At 36.9% G+C, this 9,867-nt stretch overlaps 1 non-coding gene across 1 annotated transcript; it reads right to left on the bottom strand.

The window, feature by feature from the left end:
* Positions 1–808: 808 nt before the first annotated feature.
* TRNAS-GCU (transfer RNA serine (anticodon GCU)) lies at positions 809–890 on the bottom strand. The gene has a single exon. It is a non-coding gene; the product is annotated as a tRNA-Ser (tRNA).
* Positions 891–9,867: the final 8,977 nt, after the last annotated feature.

Consider the following 9,867-nt stretch of genomic DNA (forward strand, 5'->3'; position numbering starts at 1 on the left):
TTTTTTTAGACAGAGAAAGCAGGAGTTGGGCAGAGCCCTACCAGTTATACAACCATACTATTTGGGGGTTCGAACTTGCAACGCTCCAACACAAGGAGACGTGTAATAACTACGTCTGCCAGACAAGCGGAGCCTCCCCCTCCCCCTCCAGCTGTCTCTGTTGAAAAAAAAAAAATTTTATTTCCATTTTGTTAAAATATATATATATATATATATATATATATATATATATATATCAAAATGGTGTGAATAGGCCACTTAGTATTTGAGGAGGGTGAAGGGAATAACGAAAAGGAATAAAAGTAATATCAAAGTTATACAACCATACTATTTGGGGGTTCGAACTTGCAACGCTCCAACACAAGGAGACGTGTAATAACTACGTCTGCCAGACAAGCGGAGCCTCCCCCTCCCCCTCCAGCTGTCTCTGTTGAAAAAAAAAAAATTTATTTCCATTTTGTTAAAATATATATATATATATATATCAAAATGGTGTGAATAGGCCACTTAGTATTTGAGGAGGGTGAAGGGAATAACGAAAAGGAATAAAAGTAATATCAAAGTTATACAACCATACTATTTGGGGGGTTCGAACTTGCAACGCTCCAACACAAGGAGACGTGTAATAACTGCACCTGCCAGACAAGCGGAGCACCCCCCCTCCCCCTCCAGCTGTCTCTGTTGAAAAAAAAAAGTTTTTATTTCCATTTTGTTAAAAAAATATATATATCTAAATGGTGTGGATAGGCCACTTAGTATTTGAGAAGGGTGAAAGGGAATAACGAAAAGGAATAAAAGTAATATTGAACGTCGCCTGAGAGATTCGAACTCTCGCGGGGAAACCCCATGTACTTAGCAGGCACACGCCTTAACCACTCGGCCAAAGCGACTGGTGTTGACATTGAGAGTTACTATTTTTATATTATTGGTTTTTACGTTATCCACGTTAAAAAATCAAGATCGCTTCCAACATGACCAACACTTGATGAAAAAGATGAACATCACTTGGATGAGCCCCGCCCGATGTTGCATGCATGAGCCATACAGGCAACAAGCTCTTTTTTGGTTCTGATAACAAAGGAAACTGCTCTTGTAGGCCAGTTGATGAAGGATCAACAGCCTCAATCTTCCCTTCGTCAATCACCCCTCATAAATGTAAAGCCTCCGGGTGCTCTTGACATCCTTCAACTTGAACACCTCAAGCCAACCCACTTAGATATGTCTAAAGAATTGTTGTGGGCAGCAAGAGGCGAACTGCTTGCAGGCTTTTAAGAACCTCATATCAAGATTCAACACAGCAGAATCCTGTGATCTTTTTTCTTTTTTCTTTTTCTCAAGGACAACTGAAAAATTCCAAGCTAATAATGCCGTGAGACCAGTCATTTCCTTGTTTAAGAAAGAAACAAGGCTCTGTTTGGCAGTCAGTGTTGGAGGGGTGATGGGAGTGAAGAGAATGTGTGATGAGGATGGAGTTGTCAACTACATTCTCGTGAGGAAGTAGTTTAAGATATGGGACCATTCTCCACTCCCTTCTCCCCCTCAAGTCTCAACACCAATCCCATTTCCCAAATGGGGTTTCCCAAACACCATTGAGGGTAGGTGGAATGGAATTCATTAATTCTATCATCACCCCTTACTAATGTTATGAATCCCCCCTATCACCAAAATCAAAGCTGATTTCCAGCAAGTAACTTAAACACCGGTTAGAACTTTTTTTTAATGCCGAAAAACCCTCGCCAAAGCATGGAAAACCCAAGGTGGGGCCTTACATGGCCCACCTCTGAAATCTACGGATACACCCATGACATCTGGGTTTGACCTTCATCTCAGCACCCTCACAACCACCCTGCTGGCCACCCACGCGGTGTTAGAACTGGGACTAACAGTTGAGACTTGAGAATGAGTCAAGGAAGGAACGAGTCATGAGGCCATTTTTAATTGTTGAGTCTGACGCTACATCAAAATTTCCAAGAGATGATAAATAGGAGCCACCTCCAAGAGAAGTTGAGGACTCATACACAGAGTTGACAACCTCAAATAATCAATTGTTGGGCTCATGCCTTTCGGTGTTTAACCTCAAAAAAATAATAAAAATAATGAACAAGGGAAGGTGCAGCTTAAGCAAGGGAAGAAACGAACCTCCATCACAAAAAAAGGCCAACGAGGTGGAGAAACCAACATCCATCACAAAAAGATTTAATATGATTATGCAATTGCGTACCATCTTGATTTTCGTGAAAGTAGTTCCCAAGTTCATAGGCTCTGGCATAAGAACAAGTTCTATAGCTCGAACCTTGCAAGAATTTAAGGTTAACTCGAAGGCACAATAACTTGTGAAACAGAATCATGCAGGTCAAATATGTCTTAAAGATAAAAAAAAAAGGAAGAACGTGCAGGTCAAGCATGAAAAGCAATAACCCTACCTGAAGGGGTCATGCTTTACCAATGATTTCCCACTTGAAGATTGAGCACCCAACACAGGTTAAAGTGTTGCAGGTCAGATATGAAAAGCAATCATGATACCCGACTGAGCACCTTCAATCTCAGAAATCTCATGGAACCAAGTAGTGCGGTGAGAGTGCAAATCATCAGTATCTGTTGTCAGGAAAGAGAATGGACATCTTTTTCATGTCATACGAGAGGGAATCAGAGGAAAGGAGGGCCATTAAGATACAAATAGATTTTTATACTAACTTAAGAAAAGCAAAACATATCAGCAACAGACTTCGATTATCCAACACAAGTAAAGAAAAGGAAAAACACGAGAGAGAGAGAGAACAATGAGCTTACATTCTTAGTATGACATTTCTTTTAAGCATCAAGTAACATAATTACGTGAAACAGGACTTTAAGCATCAAGTAACATAATTACTTGAAACAGGACTGGATGTAACGTCCCAAATTTTTAACTTTAAAATTTTGGAATAAATTTTTTTGTCTAAACAACATTGAAAAAACTTTATTAAATCCTTAGTCAAATTATTTGGGCGGGTTACAAGTAATAGCATAGACTCAAGACATTTAAGTAAAATAAATTCTTGCATTGAAATACTACAAGTTATTATTTACAACTTGAAGATTTATTACAAGTCAGAATTCCTCAGGACATCCGAATAAGATATGGTCACATGGCACTGTCCTCAGCGACAACCGCAATTGCTCGTCATTCTGTTTCCTGAAAAAAAATATTAATCCAGAAGGAGTTAGACTACCATGTCTGAGTAAGAAGCATAATATCCATATGAATGTGCACAATGTCATGTGTACAAGTATATGTGCAACATGTTTAGATAAAACTAATAACCATTTAACAATTGATAAATGTACAGGTCACTAAAGTCGAGCATTTCATGATATATTCCATCAACCTCAAAGCACGATCCATCATATGCATAAACCATATTCATATAAGTAATAACAATCTTTGAAACTAATGTGCATGTACACCTGACTTAACTAAAACATTTCATATAAGGTGTGCATAAAGCACAAACACCAAACACATTGTTCATAAGTTATCACAATTTTCATATAAAGGAAACCCGATTTGAATCATGCTCTACAAGAGTCACGGCTTACTCCAACAATTTCAACATCGAACAATATGCATCTACTTAAAGATCTTTCTTAATGCACTAACTTTATGTTTCATCTTGTTAATTACACTATGGGTATGCACAAGCATTCGACATCGTAGCAGACCGAGACCACACGGGGGTCTATTATTTTATAACCCGTGTGACTAGCCGTACGGATATCCAAAAGGGATGGTTCATGACCGAGAGATTACTCCCCAATGGCTAAAACTAGAATTAGGATGCACCCTGTATTTCTACAGAAGACTTGGACCTACCACCTAGGATGAATTGGTAGTCCTGACTCCCTAATTCCGAGGACCGGGGACCGGGTGAGACGCCTCGCTCTCACCAAAACAAAAATTGTCCCACGGAGCTTTTACCATCTACCCTCTCCAAGGTAAACCATGGGTCCGGTAACATACACTGTCTTTCAGGTGTACCCAAAACCCTGAAAAACCAGTAACATATAGTGTTTTCAGGTATACCCAGTATCCCGGGAAACCAGCAACATATACTTTCTTTCAGGTATACCCAGAATCCCTTTCATTATTATTTTTAAGTGAGTATTTTTCATTCTTGTTTTGTTTGGATCCACTAACATACACCATTTTTCAGGTATACCCAAAACTTTGAGAAAAATCCAGTAACATATACCCTCTTTCAGGTATACCCAGAATCTCAAATAGAAACTGGTAACATATACCGTCTTTCAGGTATACCCAGAATCTGGAGTTTTCATTAATGTCACCATATATTAATTTAGTTGTGTTTTTGGTGCTAGAGTATACATACCGTACCTCACTGGTTGTGCCGCAACATGGCATAACCCAATTTTAACAATTCATAAGCGCTTGTATGACACTATCAGCTTGCTGCGAAGCTGCAAGCTCGATTTTAAGCTTTCACATGATCATGGCATGAAAATATCCTTATGTATGCAAACTTTTGCAGAATACATAGATCAACTAGCACGTAAACATGTCATAACATGAAGTCATGATTCAATTGTATGCAATTCTCATAGCATCATAGGTGCCTATATAGCATCACAAGGATTTGACATGCTCAATTTCAATTTGTACCTTCATTCCCTTTGTAGTTTTCACTTATTTGTGCAATTATAACAAACTTATGCACTTAGCCACAAGCGATTCATGTATTGAAACATTAGTCATAACCTTCGTATGGCACTTACATATATAAACCATGTTTAACCGGAATATGTCTTGGATATCTCATTCCTATGTGAATCATTCATTCAATTCATACAAGAAACTGTTTACATCATGAATATCTCAGCCTTTGTCAAGGCTCAATACAATAGCATAACATTAATTTCATTTGCATATGATGAAATTTGCATTTATGAATTCATATGTTCACCTGTATAAGCATACCCTTGTATGCATTTGTATCGTTGTTCTTAGGTGTGGGTCATCCATTAACCAACAAGCGCACACAAGTGTTTACACTACAGATTCACATCTACAAAAGGTTATGCACATTCCAGAATTGCATACCTCGCCAATTTTCAAACTCACCTATGTGACACACGATTTTATAGACACACTCTTATGTGTAATAACTTGTATGTAGACTTGCTCATACTCAAAAGTTTCTGGAAATTTTGTGTGTAAAAGTTACATATCGTGCGTGCAGACTTGTGATCAAATCTCTGTACTAAAGTGTAATAATAAAGGGTTTGCATTTTCCGTTGTAAGACACTTATTAATGAAATCACTGTTTTATAATTCCAATAGATTTGCATATGTTGTGGTATGACATTTAGAATAAAATCTATGAAATTCCAAGAGTAAATGAGTTGTATATGGACAAAATGACTTGCCGGGATGGTGACTCTTTGGTGGAGTCGATAGACCCAGTATACTATACATCCATGGTTACAATTGCTACCACTGTTACATACCACAATCAGTTACTATGATGTTTAATAGGACAACACGACAGGATGACCACAACAATAGACTTTGCAGAATTATATGTTAAGGTTAGGCCGACCCCTACATGTCGTGTTTTACAAGATGACGCATGTTGCAGTCTTGGATCCGAAATATCTCGCCCTAAGGGGACTTGCATTGACAATACCTAGCAACCTCCACATGCTCGGTGCACTCGCAGTGCAAATCATCAGTTGCACCCACGTAGTGTGCAACTGGTATTTCGTTGTTCAACACAACAACACGGGTTTGCTGCGAGCAACAAGCCGTGATCGGGGACGTATATGGGCGCAAGTAACTGATTGGATGTTGATAGGCCCAATTGGTTAGCCTTCAGTATTTTTTTTTTGAAATGACTTTTAAAAAGCAAATTGGGGTTGCAACAGACCCCAATTAGCACACCAATGCAATTCATTTTGGTCATGCAACTTCCAGCTGGGATACCTTGCATTGGTTGTATGCCAATGGCACGATAGTGCACACCCCGTGTAGGTTCAACACACCCTAGTCGGGTCAGGCCAAACCTGCAGCTCGTCTCTAAAATAGTTTTTTTTTTATATAAATCATACTCATTATGACTTCGTGTATGTTGAAGCATGGTCTTGACCAATGAAATGGTTGAAGTATGATTCCATCAGCCCTTTCACCTACATCATTAAGACATTCACATATTTCACTATTGATGTGGACTCGTGGCCATTCTTAATTAATAGTTCGGGTGTTTTGAAATGAGAGCATGAGTACATTAACAAACAAGTATGGATGGGACCACAACTTTTGATTTCGAAAACATGGTATACGTGAATTCATACTTAGAACTTCTTAAGGCCTCATGTAAAGTAACTATATATAAAATAATATGAAAATTTTTGTTGTGTTGATGTCTATAGGTTGGAACTTTCTTTGATCATTTATATGAGAGGTATGAAATCCAGAGATCCGACCTATGCCCTCATAAGTTTAAAATTCACCAACGTTTAACCTCATTCTAGTGTTCGATCTCTCATTCATTGTCTAGTAATCAAATAAAATATTTTGTTGAGAAACTCGGTTTTGATGTCACATAATATGATACACTGTCTCATTTAATTTTATATGATATGATAATATGTTCTCTTGAAATAATGTTATATTATGACTGAATATGTTTTGCCTTAAATCTAACGAGTATTTGATGAAAGGATATCTCACCCAATAAGGATGGAGACTTCCTGTTCAAGTACAACTATGGTGCAATCATACTCCTTGAAGAAAAAGCTTGATGAGCCATGCTTTCCTAAAGTTCAAATGAAGAAATCGGCTACCTCAAGATGAAGATTTTTTTTTCTTCTTTAAAGTCATATGTAACAGAACCTTCAGGAACTTGCATATTGCATATTACATACTCATTCATAAAAACTATATCATAAAAGTATACGATAGTTTCAAAAGGCTCCTTTTTTGAAAACCAATAAGTGTACCTTCTCACAACCTTTTATGAAAAAGATATTTTGTCATATAATAATTGTACCTTCTTACAACCTTTTATGAAAAAGATATTTTGTCATTGTACCTTACACTATATACAAAGACAACATGAAAAAAGGAATGTAGGAAAAAGACAAAAACATAAACATCGATTACATAAGAAAAACAAATAAAATATGTTTTTGAAAAGACTTTAGTTATCTTCTTTAATGAAATGTTTCTTAATACAAGAAGAAGACAAAAACATAAATCGGCTACACATAAGAAAAACAAATAAAATATGTTTTTAAAAGGACTCTAGTTACCTTTTTTCATAACCATAGAATGTCGACTTACTTGAAGTCATCATTCTCTCTACAAAGCATTAAATGCCTTCTGGAACAAATCCTTGTTAAATATCCTTCTCAAAGAATGTCGACCTTCTTTTTGGTCCTTATTCTCTCTGGAGACTTTGAAAAACACAACATAAAGAAAACACTTGACATGACTATGTACAAATAAATATCTCAAAACACTCATAGTACTTACACTCATTTAAAGCAAAGAAGTACTAATGTACCTCAAATCATTAATTAGAATAAAGACAAAACTACAACCCAACGTTCAATGTACTATTGTAAGAAATAGACTTTTTACATAAAATATGTATTACCTAAAACAATACAACGACTAGTGTACCCTCTATTACACTCTTATGGAAAAAGGCATTCTCGATCTTCTCTAAAAGATATTTTTGAAATGACATAACATTTCACATTTCAAAAAGTTACAATTCCAAAATGTAATGACTACTTTTTAAAGGCTATATAAACACACTCAAATAAACTATTCAAACAGGGAATGAAATAGACGTGTGAGCTTACAAAGAGAAAAATTTCTATTCGTGATTTGAAAAGAGAGCCTTGAAAAAGAAAGAGAAAAAGAAAAAGGAAGAAAAGAGAAAAAGTCAAGTCCAGCTCTTTGACAAAGAGTATCCTCTGAGTGACAAACAGAACATTCTTAGAATCCTTCATTCGTGCATTCATATCATTCTGAAGGTTCTATAGGAAGTATTGTAACTCTATTATTCACTGTATTCCTTCTTTGTTTAAAGAAGTAGACCTTTGTGAAAGAGGGTGTTGCCCTTCTCTGTTGAGAGAAGAAGACCTCTTGGGAAGAGGGTGTGCCCCTTCTCTGTTGAGAGAAGAAGACCTCTTGGGAAGAGGGTGTTGTACTATTTATCCGGTAACTCGGATGTTATAGTGGAATCTCAAGTGGTTTGCTTGGGGACTGGATGTAGGTCTGGATATTGACCGAACCAGTATAACTTCTGTGTTTTTTTGTGTTGTGCCTTATTGCTTAATTATTTTATTTTGTCGATCATTATCAAATTTCACTATTCACCCCCCTCTAGTGGAATTTCATTTGGTATCAGAGCAGGTTTGCTGGTTTCGACGTAACAAGTCTTCCAGCACAAATGGCATCTACCTCTTATGCTCGTGATATTGAAGGTCAACACGCATCTCGTCCTCCTTTCTTTAATGGCTCCAACTATGGATATTGGAAGTGCAGAATGGCTATCTTTCTCAAATCCATAGACTTTGCTGTATGAAAAATTGTTGAGCATCCATACACATCTCCATCCGCAGACTATATCTTATGGTCTGATGAAGAAAAGAAAATGGCAAACCTAAATGCAAAGGCTATGAATGCCTTATATTGTGCCATTGATCAGAATGAATTCAACAGAATATCTATATGTGAATTTGCATATGACATTTGGCATTCTTTGGAGGTTATTCATGAAGGAACCAACAAAGTAAAAGAAGCCAAAATATCATCTCTTGTTAGAAAATATGAGTTGTTCAAAATGAACAAAGATGAACCCATCACAGAGATGTTTACCAGATTCACCAACATCACCAATGATCTGAAATCTCTGGGTGTAACATATTCCCAGACTGAAAATGTGAAGAAAATCTTGAGATCTCTCACAACTGATTGGGAGAAAAAGACTACTGCTATTGAAGAAGCTCAAGATTTATCTAAACTTACATTGGATGACTTAATAGGCAATCTTATGGCCTATGAAGTCCACATGAAAGAAAGAAGGGAAGAAGAGCAACCAGTAAAGAAAACTCTAGCTTTCTCAGCCCTATCTGAGAATGAAGACTCAGATAAAGAATCAGAAATTGCGCTACTTACCAGAAAATTCCAGCGCTTCATGAGAAGGAACCGACTTCCAAACAGGCACAAGGAAAGAAAAGATCTTAAAGAAGATCCCATGTGCTTTCAGTGTAATAAGCCAGGCCACTTAAAACGTGACTGTCCCCTTCTCAAAAGAAAGTCCAGAACTGAGGAACCGAAGAAGAGGTTCTTCAAGAAAAAGGCTCTGCATGCTCAATGGGATGATTCAGAACCATCCACTAGTGAAGAGTCAAGTGATGATGAAGCCGAAACTGCAAATATGTGCTTCATGGCAAACGAAAGTTCGGTAAGTGAAATCTCTGATTTTTCCTTTGAAGAACTTCTAGATGCTTTTCAAGAACTATTTGAAGAATCTAGAAAATTAAGTTTCAAAAATAAAGTTTTAAAGTCTGAAAATTTAAAGCTTTCTCAAGAGAATAAAAAACTCAGCAGTGAAAATTCTGAGTTGAAAAAGAAAAATCTTTTGCTTATGTCTGAAATTTCCTCTACTAGCTCCAAAACTAAAGATATGCAAGTAGAAATTTCAGAGCTAAAAAGTAAAACTGAGAACCTCATGAAAACGGTTTTCAAGTTTACTAAAGGTAAAGAGAACTTGGATAAACTCTTATCCTCTCAGAAGGTCTCCTTTTACAAGAATGGTATTGGCTATTCTCATTTCAAAAAACCTTCTTGTATAA

This window comes from Nuphar pumila, chromosome 13, assembly GCF_984573655.1.
Source record: "Nuphar pumila chromosome 13, dmNupPumi1.hap1.1, whole genome shotgun sequence".
In the NCBI taxonomy this organism is placed as follows: Eukaryota; Viridiplantae; Streptophyta; class Magnoliopsida; order Nymphaeales; family Nymphaeaceae; genus Nuphar; species Nuphar pumila.